The sequence below is a fragment of the Spermophilus citellus genome (genome assembly GCF_964194105.1).
Source record: "Spermophilus citellus genome assembly, chromosome: 3".
Classification (NCBI taxonomy): domain Eukaryota; kingdom Metazoa; phylum Chordata; class Mammalia; order Rodentia; family Sciuridae; genus Spermophilus; species Spermophilus citellus.
Window position 1 is genome coordinate 54,612,414 of NC_138184.1, and position 18,138 is coordinate 54,630,551.

An 18,138-nucleotide genomic window follows, 5' to 3' on the forward strand; every position below is an offset into this window, starting at 1 on the left:
CAGAGGAAGCAACTACTAAGCAGATATACCATCTAAAGAAATCAGCTGACAGAGTTCAAACTCCCTGGATGGATGGCTTGGATTCATGTCTCTGCCCTACCGCTTACCAGCTGGGTGCCCTTGAGAATTCACTTAACTTCTCGGAGCTTCAGTTTTCTCCACTACAAAACAAGGATAATAACAGTCTCTACTTCAGAGAGTTGCTATGTGAATAAAATGAGAGAATTCATGCAAAGCCCTTGATTTCATGCTTGGCCCATACTAATCCAATAAGATGTAAGGTATCTCCTAACTTGCTTTCAACTCCTGATCATGAACCTGAAAAAGAAGATTTTAAGGAAGCCTCAAAATCCTGGTTTGAGAAACAATGTTGGATATTTAACTTTTAAGTACAGATTTAACATCATTTACTTAGCATTCCCTATAATAAATGAGATGTTTAAGGAAGTGTTGGGTCTTTTGAACTATCAGAAATATTCAGCATATGTATTTGAGAAGGTTACTATACTATACACCTCATATTATCTAGTTCTTTCATAAAAAGCACTATTATATTCAAGGTATTTATTGTGAGCGATTATAAAAATGATAGGGGCTGGGATTGTAGCTCAGTGTTAGAGCACTTGCCTCGAATGTGTGAGGCACTGGGTTAGATCCTCAGCACCACATAAACATAAACAAACAAAACAAAGGTATCATGTCCATCTACAACCAAAAAACATTTTTTTTTAAACGATAGATTTGGGCTGGGATTGTGGCTCAGCGGTAGAGTGCTTACTTAGCACAGGCGGGACCCGGGTTCGATACTCAGCACCACATAAAAATGAAGGCATTGTATTGTGTCCATCTACACCTAAAAAATAAATATTAAAAAAAATTTTAAAAATAATAGATTATTGCTAACATGCATTTACTGCCTACTGTATACCAGTTTTCATGTATTATCTCATTTATTCCTCCAACTAACCAATGAGGTAGGTTTTTTTGCCATCCCTAGTTTCCAAATGAGGAAACTGAGGACAAAGAGACAGAAAAGTGCTAAGTCAAGATATTATATATTATATATATATAAATATAGAAAATAACTGTTATAGTTTATACATTAGGTGAGAGAATGCAAGAAGGCTTAGAAGTGAAATGATTGTGTTATTAGAGCCTTAACCCAATCAGTATATTAACCGCCCCCCCATAGGATTAACTGAGTGGTAACTAAAGGCAAGTAGGGTATGGCTAGAATAGGCGGGTTATTGGGGGCATGCCTTTGGGGTATACATTTTCATCTGGTGAGTGAAGTATCTGTGTGTCATGTCCTACCCTCCCCCCCCCCACGCTTTCTGATCATGTCCTGGGCCACTTTCTTCCACCACACTCTTCCACCATGATGTTCTGCCCACCTCAAGCCCTGAGGAATGGAGCTGACTTTCTGAATGGACTGAATAGACTGAGACCTCCGAAACCATGAGCACCAAAATAAACCTTTCCTCCTCTAATTGTTCTTGTCAAGTCTTTTAGTCACAGTAGTGAAAAAGCAGACTAAACCAATAACACACTATACAATATTATGATATAATAACAGCAATAACAATATCACAGCATCATCATTTAATTCCTGTGATATGACAGATGCAATATCAGATACTCTCCAAACATCCTCTCTTATGTTTAAAACAACCCTGCACTATTCCTACTTAATGGATGAGGAAGCCAAGGACGTAAGTGAATTACCTATGATAACACAGGGTCCCAGAGTCAGCTATGGCAGAATTACCCTCTGCAGAAAGCAAGGGAAGTGATCATCAGAGCCCAGATCTTCACTCATATCACATGATATTGGAGAAGAACAGGAATTCAGAATGATCAGACCCAAGCCCTGGCTTCATAGATGTAGAAAGGGAGGACCAGCAAGAGGAAGAGATTTGTGCAAGGCATTGGGAGAGCCAGAAATAAACTCTAGGTCTCCTGATTGTCAGTAGTATGCTCTTTTGGCAACACAGTGAGTCTTTCTCATGTTGAACCGGTTACTTCACGTCCTGTGAAAACAGAAACAGAGAGCCCATTCACATCACAATGATGGCAGCAGCCTGTCCTCTCTCCCTGCACTCCTTCCTGACCCTGGAGACTCTAGCATGTGCTTTCTGGAACATTCAGAGCTGCAGCACCATGAACTGAGAAGAGCTAAGAAGCCTGGGGAGAGAGCCCCCAAGGACGACAGGAAGCACCCATGTGCTTTCATGATCTTCCAGTGGTCCATTTCCATTGTGACTCTCCTGAAATAGAATTCAAGATCAAGGGACAAGGAGGGCTTGCTTGGATACATGTGTGTCTCTTTTGTTGAGATAAGACACAACAAAACCAAAGTCTTTGAAAACATGATCTGAATCAGCAAATCACCTGAATTTTTTTTTTATTTAATGCATATTTTTCTTAGTTTATATATTGGATAAAAATAAACTGTCTCATACAGATTTTTTTTTAATACAGTTTTGGGGAAACTGAATTTAAAATGTACCTAACATTATGTAATCCTTGAAATACAACAGTTATTTACTCTGCTTTGATTTCTAAGCTTTCTCTTTGATGACAAATATTAATATTTATCATTTTTCTGATGTTGGACTAATGAGAATCTTAAGTGTTTATGAGAAGGCATTTAAATATTACAGTACTGCGGATGTATTTGTTTTCTGATTTATATTCCAGTCTTTTACATCAACCAGCATTTATTTATTTTTTTTTTATTTTTTGCTGAATTCTGGGTTGTTGTTCATCAACATTTTTAATATATTTTACATACTCAAAACTGACATTCTCTATGTTTATTTGATGACCAAAGTGAATATGAGACTTCCCCATGTAACATTGTACAGATAAAAGGCTAGTTTTGATTTTCAAAGTGAAAACTAGCATATACATATAAGAATTAGCCTGCAATAAGAGATAGGCAGATTTAACAACACCAATTTCAGATAATATTTGTTGAGGGCTCACTATATGCCAGGCACTACGTGGGGCATTATTTACATCAATGATTTTACTTATCTTTTTTTTTTTTTTTTTTTGTAAAGAGAGAGAGAGGAGAGAGAGAGAGAGAGATTTTTTTTAATATTTATTTATTTATTTTTTTTAGTTCTCGGCGGACACATCTTTGTTGGTATGTGGTGCTGAGGATCGAACCCGGGCCGCACGCATGCCAGGCGAGCGCGCTACCGCTTGAGCCACATCCCCAGCCCGATTTTACTTATCTTTACAATAACTCTAAGAGCTTGGTAGTATTGTCATCTCCATTTTCCAGAAAGTGAGGTACACAGAAGTTGAACACTTCACTCAAGATAACACAGTAAATGAAAAGCAAAGCCAGCAGTCAGTCCTCAGAGCCAGATAATAAGCTCCCTGTTATGCCTTCCCCTTAAGAGTCTCTCCTTGACTCTCCAGCATTTGAAAATTCCTATTATTTGCACAGTACAAATAGCCAATCTGCATAGAGTATCAGCCTTCAGGATAAAACCAGGAGATCAACTTTCAGATCTTGATGGCAACAATGAGATAAAATTTGTTCTATCAGAGGCCATGCGTTTTTCTATGTACAGACACAGAGCCATGAAAAAGACCAGCAATGTCCCTGTCCTCCTGGAGCTAACTTTCTAGAGAGGAAAGACAGACAATATTAATACAATAAACTAGGTAATAAACCCAATATGAGGAGGAAATGGGAGGCTAAGCAAGCTCAGAGAAATCTTAAGAAAGGTTGAAGTCTAGGACTTGTGTAGATTCACTTGCCTCTACACCCCACATGTCTAACATATAAAATGTCATAATTCTAACATGTAAAATTGTATATTACCTCTTCTTTCCACTAATCAATAGATCCCAAACTGTTCTTCCTCAGTCCTTTTCATTCTGTTCATCTACACCCTCCAGCAAGGGCTTTGCTCTTGATTATCATTGCCACAAGGCTGAAAAGTCAGATCAGGAAGGATATGCACCTGACAACACATCCAGAGCAGATATAACAAACACTGAACAGAAGCCAGATAAAGGAAATAAGAAGGAACTGTTAGACACATGGAACCTGGTGTTGATGAGCAGGTTAACAGGCCTCTGAAGCAGCCTATGAAAATACTACCTTAGAGAGGAATCATCCAAGACTGTAACTGATGTTCCGGCAATATGGAATGACAAAGAAGTCTAAGAGCAGATTCTCAGTAAAGAAGTAAACCAGGAAAGAAGGTCTGGACATCAAAGAACAAGCCTCCAACCACAGTACCAAAATTCAGGAATAGGACCATTACCTAGATAATTAAACCCCAACTCCATACCTTGACTCCAAGGCCCTAAGTAACTTGGGCATTGCCTATATGGCCAATCTCATTGGTGCCAGTCCCCACTTTAATCCCTACAGTCCAGCCACAGAGATCTTCTTTCATCCCTTTGAGTAGGCAAGCTCCTTCCCATGTACCAGCTCTTCACATGGGCTGGCTCCCTCTCATCCATTACTCAGGCCTATGCTTAAATGTCAGCACCCTCTCTTATCCTTTTATTAGGTCTCTGCTCAAATCACTGGCCATTTTGTCTAAATAGGTTACCCACCCCTTTCACTATCACACTACTTCACAGTCATTCTTCTTGAACTTGGCATTCTATAAAAACAAGTGTCTGCTTGCGTGTTTCCCATCTCTTCCATTATACCCCATAAGGGCAGGCACTGTGCCTGCCTTGTTTATTGATAAATACCCACATTTAGCCCAGTGTCTGACCTACAGGAGGCCTCAGTACATGCTTGCTGAGAAAATAAATGATAAATAACAGAATGACTCATACCCAAAGAGACTGGCAAGAATATAGCTGGGGATTTAGAATAGAAATTGGGGTACCAGGCAGGTCAGGTTGCCAAGGCATGTACTGAGTCACATTGAGACCATAGCAGAGCCTGGGTTCAGCCACAATCAGAAGAGCATTGAGGCCCTTGGGTTTCAAGGTTAGAGCAACCTTCAGTATCAAATCAGATTTGTGCCTGGACCTGTCACCAAAGTATTATACCACACTCCATCTGCCTACTTGATGTAACCAAGATCCCTTCCCCTTACCTACCAATACACCTAGTGGGGACCATATACTGCTCCTACCACACTGACAGTCTACTGCCAAAAACTCACAGAAACATAGCCAAACCCTATTAGTAGAAGCTACTTGTGTAGACCCCTCAAATCCACTGGTTAGTATTCATAGTAATGAGACTAGCTAATATGAGCCAAGGCCTTCATATATCCAATATTATTCAACCCTCACATTCATAGGCCATTACCATTATAAATCCCTATTTTAAAGCTGAGGAAACTGAGGCTTAGCCAAGAAATTTGTCCAAGCATATGCATCTGGTAATTAGAAAAGCACATGTTTGGGATTTAATGGATATGAACCTCTGAGCTCAACAATAATAAAAATGTAAAACATAATAGCTGATTAAAATAGCTAACATTTACCAAGTATTTACTTGAAAGGCACTATGCTGACAGATTATCCCATCAAATTCAGACCTACCCATAAATTGGGTATTAAATACATTTTTCAGAGAAAAATAAAACTCTGAAAATAATAATCCTCACCCTATAATATAGTGATAGATAGGCAGACAGAATTTGGAAACTCTAAACAACTCTACTTATTACTTTAAAACAGAAGACATAAAGATCTAGAACACTGTTATTCCAAGGGGGGACCATGAACTAGCAGCTCATGCAACACCTACAAGTTTGCTGGAAATGCAGAAGCTTCTGGTCTCATCAGGACACTTGCATATAGTTCTAGCCAGTCCTTCACCCACAGGAGTTGAACCCAGCTGTTCTATCTGCACCAGGAAGCCAAACACAGCTAATTCCTCTAAGCCAGTAAAACCTTGGACTGTTGCCTTGTGGAAGTTCAGGAGCCCACAGGAAGTCGTAGATTACAGGAAGCTTTATCCCCTGCTCCAAGGAGCCAAGAGTGGGCCTCAGCTGCAGATTTATCTGTGGCCACTGGCTACTGAAGCTTCCTGACCTTGTTTCTACCCACTAAGCCAGCAGGGATTTCAAACTGCAGTACTCACCTGTTGTTTTTATACCCTGAGTATCATTTCCCCTCTTCTGAAAGTATCAATACCTCCATTTGAATAGGGTATCACTATGGTTTGGGTATGAGGTGTTCCTCAAAAGCTCATGTGTGAGATAATGCAAGAATTCCGATGAAATGTTCAATTATGAGAACTATAATCTGATTGGTGGATTAATACACTTGAATGGATTCATTGGGTGGTAACTACAGGCAAGTAGGGTGTGGCTGGAGGAAGTAGGTCACTGGGAACATGCCTTTGGGGTTTATATTTTGTCCCTGCCACCTCCCATAAACACATCTCCCTCCCTCCCTCCCTCCCTGCTGTCCCCTCTCCCTCCCCCCCCCCCTCTCTCTCTCTCCTAGTGGTTGTATCCTGGGCTGCTATTCTCTGCCTCATCTTGGTCCCAGAGCAATGGAGTCAGCTGACCACGGATTGAACCCCTGAAACTAGAAGCCAAATACTTTTGCTCCTCCAAGTTGTCCTTGAAAGGTAGATTGCTCACAGCAATACAAAGCTAACTACAACAGGCATCTCTCTGTATATCCATGCCAGATATGCAATTCCATATATATGAAAGTACATGTGAATGGTACCTTTGTTGCTGAGCAATGAGGCATCCCTGCCTATTTCCTTTAGATGAACCTCTCCTCTCCAGGGGTGGGCATATTCCCCAAGACTGGCCAGTCACAGAATCCCCTCCCACTGGGTGCAGAAATAATTCCAAGAGATTGGCATATGACATGAGGAAGTCGTTTATCCCTTTTTAAATATTGGGATATTATGGGTGTATTTCAGCCCATAAAATTGAGTCTGTCTAAATTTGGTGAGAGAAGAACCCTGGTAACTCAAAATAATATATTATATCTGCTATATCTCATATTAAGAATAAAATAAGGGGCTGGGGTTGTGCCTGAGTGGTAGTGCACTTGCCTAGCATGCATGAGGCACTGGGTGCAATTCTAAGCACCACATACAAATAAAGAAAATAAAGGTCCATCAACAACTAAAAAATATTTTTAAAAAAGATTAGAATGAGGCTCCTTTGCCTCCTAAAAGAAATTTATTTACCCCAATTATAGTGCCCAATTCTTTACATAAATTTGACCTGTCTGGATATCTTTCTAACCAGTTATTTGTGGCCATGGCTAAAAGGTGAAATCACCCAGAATGGGTCCCATTTAGATCAAATCGGGTGCTTGGGGAGTTGGTGCAAGCCTTAATACCTCAATTTCAACTACACTGGAGTGTGACCACCTGTTTCTCTAAAATATCCACCTATGATTTTTGAATAACCTATAGTCTGTACCTCAAGGGAGTTCCAAATTGGTATACAAAAGTCAGTAAAAATATGACCTACCACTTTCATATGATATAGTGACAGAGACTTAATTTTAATTACACAGATGATTGTAAAAACACAAACTTTCCCTCCTCTTCCACCAGCCACCTTTTTGATGCTATGTTCCTCTTCCATACCCTCTGCATTTCTCCTCTCTCTGGTCCCTGTTCTCTCCTGGATTACTACCTTTTCTCTCACCAGGCTCATTCCTGGGAGAGATTAACAGTAGTTATCAGTGCTTCAGGGTTAAAAACAACCTTATTCTAGCAGGTTCCCACCCCTCCCTCCATCTGTCCTCAGGCTCTGACTCCATACATAAACTGCCTGGCACTGGTTGAACATCCCCTGGCATATGCAAGCAGATAAGTGTCCTTTAGGTAATGCAGTGTAAAGAAAGTAGCAGAGGGCTTTGTTTTTGTTTTTAAAACTGAACATACCAGAAGACTTCAAGACTTTTAGAAAATGAAAATTTTGTTGTTCCCACACACCACAAACTTCACTGATTAAGTAACTATAGGCTGTAGTCTCCCTTCAACTGAAATATGCATGCATTAAGCCTCATGAGGGAGTACTGATACTTCAACATTATCTATGATGGTTTTTAACTCCAGTAACTGTAAGTGTGAGAAAATATACTGAAAAAATATACTGAATTTTAATAGAATTCTGATTGTTAATAGAAAGAGGAAAATCCATAACAAGGATGCTAATAAACACATAAAAAGACTGAGTCTTTAATTTCCAGAAAACTGTCAATGAACCTTTTGTGAACTTGAACACCTCGTCAATTTTCTCTTCCACCCATACTTATTCATTACAAGAAAACACTGGCATACCTACAAAATGCCCCTAATATATGTAATTTTTAACTGTATTAAACCCTTTAGCAACAACATTCTTTTCCCCTCTCTCTTTTGCTCTCTGTGGAGTCAACAACTAGAAAAATAAATCTACCACACTGTGAAATAACCTTGTGGTAAGTAGAGAGGCTTAGGAAATGAGATTATGGTGTGGGGTAATATAAATTCAGGCTAAGAAAGCTCCTGGACCTTTGACATTAGGTTTTACATACAAATACTCAAACAAATATAAGTGCACTCATTTTCTGTGAAGAAAAAAAAAAATCTTAAAAGAAAGAGGAACTAAAGGGGATCAGAATCTGCCACTCCCAAAATATGCCACTTTAGCATCAGGGTTGTTTTGAGCCAGACACAGGGAAAAATAAATAAATAAAACAACTCTGCCCTCCCCCATCTAACTAAAAACAGGGCATAAATTTCCCTCAGCAAAGGAGACATATTTGTAAAGGTGGTCCTGGCTCCCTCCCAGAGACCAGAAAGGAGTCTTATCTACATAGGGAACCTTACTAGAAACAACCTTTTGTTCCTAGTCATCTTCTCCCAGCTATGCCACACCACTTTTTTCTTTGTCTAGTTTCTCTCCACAGGGCACAGAAGCTCCAAGGTCTGCCCATGGGTTTGGAGTCTTCTTTCCTATGAAGGCCTCCATGTAAATACATAACAAACAGTTTCTCCTCTTAATCTGGCTTTTGTCAGTTTCGTCTCCAGGGCCCAGAAGCAGAACCTAGGAGGATACAGAAAAGATATTTTTCCTCCCCTACAGTCTCCAATATATTATGAATAATCCAGAAAATTAAAGGTGTTTAATCAAATCAGCCTAATTATTCTGCCCTGAAATGGAGAGTGGGATAACTATTTTTTAAAAAGAAAGAAACCAAACTTTATAATAGGCAGCTTAAGTAGTTCATTTCAAGCTATTGCCTTAGAATGTAAGAATAGTATTAGTAAAAGTGGGTTGCATTTTACCGGAACAATCCTTTAAACCTTTTCCATAATACTGTCATGGGCCATGAAAGTTTCTTTTGAACATAGCTTTAATGGGTTTATCCTTTCCCCTCCAGCTATGAAGAATGAAACAAACTAAATACAAGAAAGAGAGAAACAAACTGAAAGTTGATATAAGGAAAATCCTGATACATGTAGGCAAAGCCAGAGATACAAGAGCTTCCCCATCCTCAAACATAACTCAGGGCACAACCTGTTGTTAGTTCATCAAATTGCACAAGAGCTCTGTGAGGGGCCATTTCACCTCTTTCACTCCCAAAGCCTTCAAATTGCCACTTTCTAGATATTTCATTTCCTTCTGAGGCCTTTACCTATTTATACCTGATTCATTTCACAATATTCTGTTCTTAGCATTGGTGACTCTCAGTTCTAAATGTACTTTGAAATCACCTGAGAGACTTAAAAAGGAAAATACCAGCATCTACCTCCCCTCACCCCATCTAATTTGATCTATTTGGATAAGACTAGCCCCAGGTGATCTAATTGTAGCCAGCACTGAGAACCACTGGTTGGTAAGCAATCCAAACAGATTAATATTACATAAAAAAATGAATTTCCATAAGAAGGGAAGATAACTTAAACTCCTACCTTAATAATCAGATATAACATGTTACTTTAAGGATCATAGATTCTTCCTTGAATTTAGAGAGACTCAACTGCATGGTGTGACATACATCTATTTTCCCATGACAGGGTTCATTACATTATACCCCAAAATATTTAAAGCAAAGGAATTTGAAAAAGTTACAGAAGGAAGAAGGTTCTTCCTCCCTCCCTTTCCTGGAAGCAGGTCATAAAACCCTGGAAGGATTTTCTGACCTTCCCATGAAACAGGGCATAAGACCTCTCATAAGAAGTGTCCTCACTACACCTAGAGAAAAAGAACATCTTGATCTCTGGAGACAAGGGTGATAGCAAAGAATCTAAACAAAGAGCCCATGTTATATTTCCTCCAGTTTATTAACATTAGATCAGACTTTAAAAATCTAATCAGACTTCTTCATAATTATCTCATTTTTATCAAAGTGAGCATGAAAAATACACAGGTTTACCAATTTATTCAGGTCTTCATTTCCTCATGAAGACTCCCATGTTTCACAAAAATTTTATGAAATAAATTCATATTCTTTTCTCGTACTAATCTGTCTTTTGTCATAAGTCTAGGATGAGTGAGAAAAAAAATAGTTCTCCTCCCTTGTATCCGTAATACCCAAGCATTTACAAAGGAAGAAAAAAAGTTCCAGAAATGATATATGGGAGGTAAACAAAAATAGTAGAATTAAAAGTATTAATATATTACACTCAACATTCAAAATATGATAAAGAAATATAAAGCATATGCATAAAGTTGTGATTTTATTAACAATAATAATAGTAAATTCAAAAGCTACCATTTATTGAATGCCAGCTACTATGTTAAGTACTTTCCAATGAGGGTTACCTCATTGAAAACTTAAAATACTCCTCAGCAGTTAGAATTATTACTTCCATTTCATACATGAGAAAATTGAGGCAAGATTAGGACACTTTCCCCAGAGTCACACAGATAATAACTCATAAGGCCAAGAGTCCATTCTCTTAACCACTATTATCTCTCACCTAGGCAACTCAAGCATCTCCTAAATACTTGCTACTCAAAATAAAGTACATGAACTAGCAGCATTATCCTATTAGAAATAGAAATACTCTTTGTTCCATTTCAGATCTATTGAATTAGAATCTACATTTTAAAAGCAGCAAGAGATTCATATGCACATTAATGTTCAAGTACTGTCCTACCTGGTATTTCCACATCAAACATTAACTTTCACAAATTTACTATCCATACCTCATCTACCTTCCAAAAAAAAAAATCCAAACATTTCATTTCCCCACTTAAGACTGATAAATGATTTCCTAAATGTCCTTGGAACAAAATCCAAAATTCTTTTAAGATGTAAATAACTAGCTTGGGCATGGTGGCACGTGCTTATAATTCCAATAACTCTGGAAGCAGAGTAAGGAGGACCACAGTTTAAGACCAATCTGGGCAAGGTAGGGAGATCCTGTCTTAAAATAAAAAATAAAATTAAAAGTGCTGGGGATATAGCTCAATGGCAGAGTGCCCTCGATTTCTATCCCCAGTACCTCTCCCCACACACACACACACAAAATACAAGTAACCAACTGTGCATATTATCACCCATGCTTGCCTCTGCAGCCTCATCTCATCACTTCCTCCAGCCATTGATTTTTATACGGCAAGCACCCAAACCTCTTTCTGCTCATCAAATCCCAACATCTCCTTTCTTTCCTTACTTCTTCCACAACTAGAACATACCAGCACTCACCACCATTATCACTTCCCTGTTAGCTACATTCATTGATCTATCACCAGCAGTGGTATCTGGCAGAGCCAGAAGCAAGAAGAATGTGCTGGATACAAGCACATTTAGGATGCCGAGGGCCTCTGCTGTTTCCTTTGCCCATCTGCTCTTTGTCTCTGCCATGATCCTCATTGTTGTTCCTCCTCTGTCCCTTGTCCTTTCCATCACCTTTTGCTGTGATTTGGATCTGGCATGTCCCCCAAAAGCTCTTGGGTTGAAAGCTTGATCCCCACTGCAACAATTCCAAGAAGTGGTGCTTGAGGAAGTGATTGGATCACAAGGGCACTGACCTCATGAGTGGATTAACCCATTGATAGCGGAATGGACTACTGGAAGGTAATGGAAACTATAGGCAGGTGGGGCATAGTTGGAGGAAGTAGGTTACTGGGAATGTACCATTAGGGACTATATCTTGTCGCTAGCCCCTTGTTCGCTCACGCTCGCGCTCACTCGCTCTCTCTCTCTCTCTCTCTCTCTCTCTCTCTCCAATTCCTGGTTATCATGAGCTAAGCAGCTTTCCTCTGCCACACCCTTCCACCATGATGTTCTGCCTTACCTCAGGCCCAAAGTAACAGAATCAGCCAACCATTCACTGGGATCTCTGAAACCAGGAACCAAAATAAATCTTTCATTTTTTAATTTGTTTATGTCAGGTATTTTGGTCACAGCAATGAAAAGCCATCTAACACACCCCTTTACAGAAACTCACCTCCTATCTACAACCTCATAGCTACTGAAGTTATCAGCTTCAGAAAGAAGCACGACCGTGTCCATATGAGTATATCCCCTAAATTATTCACCAGCAGGGTGACAACTGTTTCCCTTCATCCTGAGGATCCTGGAATGGGCCCAAGTCCTTCCTAAAGGGAGAGAGAATATCTCACTGACAGAAGGAGGCTTCTTTTCAACCCAAAATTCAATATCTTTCAACATCAGGGACCTCTCAACAGACAGAATCTAGCCAAAAACTTCACAATCACCCTGCCCACAAAGGAAAACATCACTATGCTAACAAGATGGGTTTAGCAAGAGTTGTGACAAACTTCATATTAAATGTGATGACTAAACTTGCTACTAAGAAAACAAATGGCAAATTATTCTATAAAATAGATATCTGGCTTAAATTTTAATCTCGAGTAAATACAAATTTTCATATACAAAATGACATTAATAATGAAAAACAAGAGCTATTATTTATCTATTTACTGAAATCTATTGCAAGTCCAACAACATGCTCAAAGTTCAAATGCTTTTCTTCTTTACCTCATTCCATGAGGTGTGAATGGTTATTATCCCCATTTCACAGAGAGGAAACCAAGCCTAAAATAAGTCTAAGAGAAAGCTAAGATCTAAAATCACAAGCCTCCACATGACCATCCCCTAGTGCTTTTCTGTTATGTTTTGCTATTTAGAGAGATTTTTCATCTAAGAAGTCAGAGACATGGACATGTCCAGAGAGACAGACCCTTGGAGGGGGACCTCAAAGGCTGAGATTTTCTTCAGCAATGTAGACGTTGAAAGGAAAGTAACCTCCTACATCTTATATTTCAAAGCTGCATTTCTACATTAAAAGAGAAAACTGAAATTCAAGGAAAAGATGTGGGAAGAGAGTTCAAGGGTGCTTATGACTGCAATTCCACAAATACATTTTCAGTATCTTCTAGTGGTCAGGCAGTGTGCTGGAAGCTGAGTTATCATTGTCACTTAGTAGAATGCTGGGTGACAGGGCTTGATGGGGAGAATTCTTGCATTGTGAATCTTTCAGGAATGTTTAGTCAACAATTTACACAACTGTTATGTTATTATCTAATTATGTAGAAATCATCATTCATAAAGGAAAAGTGAGAGTTACTAGCTTATTATCTGTGAATACATAATTGAAGGGCATATGTATCTTTTAAAATCAAAGTTTTGTATGATTCAAATATCTCTCGTACATTTATGATACCTTATATCAGAGGGTTAGATTTTAATATCTGTGAATGCAAATACAGTATCAGATTGTGTTATCAAGTATCTGAAAGAACAAAATGGAAAAATATGGACAGCCAATACAAGGCTAATTCCCAAAACAGAAATGGAACATATTGAAGCTGCATGTACATACAATTAAAGATAAGGATATAAAAACATGTCCTAAAGCAGTCCACCAAATATTTACAGAATGAGGCTCAGGCAAGGATATCAAGTAGAAGACAGTATGACCCTGGAAAGGTCACACACCATTCTGTGAAGCCTCCAGAAACCTGCCTCCTTTGAAACAGGATGCTTTTGACACAAGAGCATGAGAGGAAGACTGTATATCACTCCCCTAATTTATAAAATGAAAGAGATAGATGATTTATAAGTTCCTTTCAGCTCTAACCCAGTAAATAGTTTTCACTTCTGTGGCCCTTACACCTCAAGAGACATGAGTACATAAAGATGCTCAAAAGACATTTGTTGAGTTAATGAATTATTACAACCTTACCAATACTAAGAAAAGGGACTTTACAAAATTGGCCCAGTCTGTGGCATAGAAAGAGCAAATTAGTGGGAAAACAATTATCTAAACAACTGCACATGTGGTGCTCCTGCTTGCTGACTGCTGGCAAGAGGAAAATAACCCTGGACTTGGAAATAAGATGCGTGGTCTAGTCTCTGAAACAAACCAACCGTGTGACCTTGGGCAAACTGCATTACCACCTGGGCCAGTTTCCACATCTCTAAAATAAAGGTATTATGAGGCTATATATAGCTAACTTTCGTGGAACCTTTACTATATGCCAGGAACTGTTCCAAGATCTTTGCCTTAGACTTAAATGATCTCAAAGGTTTTAAAAGCACTAATGTTTACTGTCTAACTACAGAAGTAAAAAGGTTGGGCTCTCTCTCTCAGCTCTGAAAGGTGGGATCTTTTTCTAAGCAGAGATTGTGAAGCACAAGTGGCTACAATTCCAGTACTTCTATTCACTGGCTGGGTTAACATTCTGAATGAGTTGCTTAACCTTCCTGACTTTATTTTCTAATCTGTAAAATAGTTCGTTCTTTCTTTCATATAGCTTTTTAAAGGACTGTTATAATAAATATAATATATATTTAGTAAAATACATATTACTTTTTATTATTAGCTGTGTAACCATGGGCAAACCATCTTCTGCATTTTCTCATATACAAATGGGAGATGCAGTGTTACTAAAAAGAGATCATGTGAACACGCTCTGTAAATTATTGTTCGCTGTTTTTGAAAAAAATGCACATTCTCTAATACTTGGAACACATTATACAACCCTATATCTCATACGCATAAAAGTATAGATAACCAACAGTAAGAAAAACAAATAACAAAAATCTTTACTAAACATTTCTCTCTAGTCCCGGCTCAAGCCGACTGAACTCAGACCATGGCAACCAAAAATGCAGGAACACTTGGGAGTTGTAGTTCTGAACGACAGGGCTGCTACACCGAGCGGCTGAAAAAGACTCCAACTCCCAGGAGACACCTCGCCAAGCCAAAAGGCACGTAGGGAGGTGAAGTACCAGATAGTTTGGACACAAGAGGCAGGACTCCAATTCCCAGAAGCCTTCGCTGCACACACTTCAGGTCGTAACTTGGAGCGGAAGAGAAACTTTTAGGCACACCTGGCTTAACCACAGGTGAGAGTTCCCACCGTTCTCTGTAATCTAGTCCCGGCCCAGCTGGGGTCAGAGCCTTTCTTAAAAAAAAAAAAAAAAAAAAAAAAAAACGGGTGAGGGGCGATGTATTTTCCACTGGCCCGCAGCACATTTCTGAGAAATCCAGAATAATAATACCAGTTAGCTTGTAAAAGGCAAACTTTCACCAACAAGACCTCAATTTAGATTTCGGCTTCAGACAGCATCCTTGGGCCACTTGAGCACTAAGCCCGCGCCCCCCCCCCCAGATTAGCACTGTGAGAGGTAGGTCCAAGGTGACACAGCAGAGGCAGAATCTGAACATACCAGAGGAAGCTGCAAATACAGCTCAAGTTCCACTAAGTTGCGGGAGTCCCTTCCACAGCCCCCCACATATGGATATACCTTTGAAATTCCCATATATTAATCTAAAAATCAAAACCGCAAACATAAAATATAAGTACTGATGATTTCTCACACAACTAACAAGATACTTTTTTTTTTGGGGGGGGGGGGGTCTTTTAAATATCAAATGTGCATTTTTCTCCCCCAAATACTGCCTTCTACATGCCCTGCTTTGCTCCTGTCTGGGCACCTCTTCAGACCTTCTTTGGGGACCCTAGAGTTTAACACAGAACTGTAGGGGCAGGGATTCCTGCTACTTATCTATGACACCGACAAACACTGGATCCAACAGAGAGGCCAGAACCGACTACAGCACAAGTGGCAAAGTAGGTCGGCTGCAGCAACCCCATACCTCAGTTTCCCCACTTATAAAAGGCAGAGGGTGCTGAAGAACTGAGGGGCCTGAGTCCCAAACCCGAGATGTCTCAGCGGGTGGGAGGGTCCTTCGGACAGAGCCTACCGCTTGCACTAGCCCAGTCCCCGCCCCACTGGGCCGCGGGGGGTCGTGACTAGACGCACGTGGAAATCCAGAACCGCATCCCAGGTACACTGTTCCACTCAGGCTCGCCCCACGCCCCTACCTTCCAAGGTCTTGGCAGCTGGGAATGAAAGAGGGAAGGAGCGCGGGGCTGGAGCGCTGCCCGAGCGTGTGCCCACTGGGATGGCCTCCAGAGGGACTTGGGGGTCTGAGTGCCAAAACTCTCAGACAGGGACACAGCCGGGCCGGGACTGCAATTCCCAAACGGCCTCACGGTAGGGGCGGGACCCAAGATGGCCGCTCATCTGGAGACAGGTACAGCGACCAATAGGCGCACAGCACGCGCCTACACTGGGCCAATCGGAAGCCATAAGGTCGGAACCCTAATTATTCTTTCGCGAAAGAGCCTTTGAGTGAGAATCTCAGAACGGGATTTTTTGTCACAAATCGCACAATCCTTGGCCTTTTCCAAATGAAATAATAAACATGACCCTTTTCCCGTGAATCGAAAGCCCGCGCTGTACTTTTGCTTTCCTCTTTCCTCCTAAAACGCGTTTTCTTGCTCCCTCACAACTCCCTTCTGACTGGATCGCCTTTCACTACCTTTCCCCACTCCCCACTCTGCATCCTTTCTTTTCTTTCCTTTCTTTGTTTTTCTTCCCGGTGTTGGGAATTGATCCCAGAGGCGCGCACCCCTAGCCCTTCATATTTTTGAGACAGGGTCTCCCTGAGTTGCCCAGGCCGGCCTGGAACTTGCGATCCTCCTACGTCAGCTTCCGGAATTGCTTTTATCTTTCCTGATTCCTCAAGCCTTCCTCTCTTTATATTTCTATCAAAATACAAGCCCAGAGTTCCTTACGTTGATCCAGTTTAGGACTACACTTTTCCCTCCCTGACATCCCATCAAAATTGCACCACAGTCTCCCTACTTCTCTTCCTTCCCCCCTTTTTCGTGTGATTTTTTTCTCCTTAGCACTTGTCACTACCAAGCACATTGAAGTTTGTTTACTTATATCTTTTATTGCCTTACTTGTCCCCCAAAATGCAAGATCTATGTAGATGTGATTTTGTTTCCATAAGGTATTTCCAGTACCTAGAAAAGTGCCTGACACACAGTAAATATGTTTTGAATAATTGAAATCTAGAGGTGACCTTTCTCCTCTGATGCAGATCAATTAAACTCATCTCTGACCACCATGGATCCCTAGTACTGGCTCTGTTTTTTAATTTAAAAAAATTTTTTTTCAATATATTCTGTACCTGATGTCATGTGGATGTGGGAGAAATCACTGATTCAATACCAATTCCTAACCTCAACATTTTCTGGATCTGGTGGTGTATGAGAAGTAAACTTAATTTTGCAGTAAATGCAATTGCAAATTGCAGAGCAGGTAAATAACTGTCACAGCAGGGACTGGAATCTGGCTTTCAGACTCTTTGCCACTACTAGCCATCACTTCTTAAAGACACCCCTTTCTTTTCTCCCCTCCCCTCTTTATAAGGAAGAAGAGACATTTGCCAGTCATCTTTTCCATTTTAAAAGGGGAAAACAAAGCGCAATTATACTGGACAAACACTGACATGTGTCCCTAGTTTCCCTAGTATAATATCCATTTTATTCTTTTTTTTTTCTCTTACTTTTTTTCTTTGACCTGATTCATTACATTCAGGTGATTACACCAAGTCTTAGATCTCTCTTCCTTTCTGATGTTTGAACCCCACAGAGAGTAGCAAGGTGTCCTACAAAGCATCATGGTGTGAAATACTGATGTCCTTGGAAGCTTGACTCTCAGAGAATGTCACACTGGATTATAGTCAGATTGTGCATATAACACACAGACACTCTGGGCACATAAAATATTAGAGAATTGTGAATAATAAGGTGAAACTGAAAACAATTATGGTTAAAACAGCAGGAATGTGATCAATATATATATATGCAGACTAATTTTGTGCCTAGAGAT

At 40.0% G+C, this 18,138-nt stretch overlaps 1 protein-coding gene across 3 annotated transcripts in view; it reads right to left on the reverse strand.

Annotated features, from left to right (window-relative positions):
- The window catches only part of FHIT (fragile histidine triad diadenosine triphosphatase), a 1,488,252-nt gene extending 1,471,841 nt beyond the window's left edge, over window positions 1–16,411 (reverse strand). For all 3 annotated transcript variants that reach the window (XR_014020926.1, XM_081285106.1, XM_081285107.1), the window contains exon 1: window positions 16,278–16,411. The gene's annotated coding sequence lies outside the window, so the exon portion shown is untranslated. The remainder of the gene's footprint in view (window positions 1–16,277) is intronic.
- Between the last annotated feature and the right edge of the window lie 1,727 nt (window positions 16,412–18,138).